Raw genomic sequence first — 570 nt, 5'->3', positions numbered from 1 at the left:
TAATTCAGTACGTACACACACACACACACACACACACACACACACACATCATTCTTTTCAGGTACCAGCTACCAAATAGAATATCAAATTAAACTTGTATCCTTAGTAACATTGCCCACAAGAGTGCAAACTGGAAACTACAAGCTTCAGGAGCAAAGATAGAGTACACTGTATGCACAGTATAGAATACTGTACAACACTGAGAATGACTGATGGGTACACGCAACTGCATAGATGGATCTCGCAAATGCAATCTGAAGTGACCGAAGCCAGGCACACAGCTGTGCATGTAGAGTTGGATTCCATCTTTATCAAGATCATTCAGAAGACTTAATCTGTTGTCTTAGTTACTCTTCTCTTGTTGCTGGGACAAATACCCGACACTCAAAATGAAGGAAGGAAAGGTTTATTTAGCTCACAGTTACTGGAGATTTCAGTCCATACTCAGCTGGGTCCAACGCAAAGAAACACATGGCAGAGAGTGACCTTTAATGGCAGTGGCAAAAAGCAGAAAGCAAAGGGAGTGGCTGGCAGCTAGCTTCTCTTCCCACCTTACATTGTAATGCAAAT

This window comes from Octodon degus, unplaced genomic scaffold (assembly GCF_000260255.1).
Source record: "Octodon degus isolate 3935 unplaced genomic scaffold, OctDeg1.0 scaffold00008, whole genome shotgun sequence".
Taxonomy (NCBI): Eukaryota; Metazoa; Chordata; class Mammalia; order Rodentia; family Octodontidae; genus Octodon; species Octodon degus.
This window is presented reverse-complemented; position numbering follows the sequence as displayed.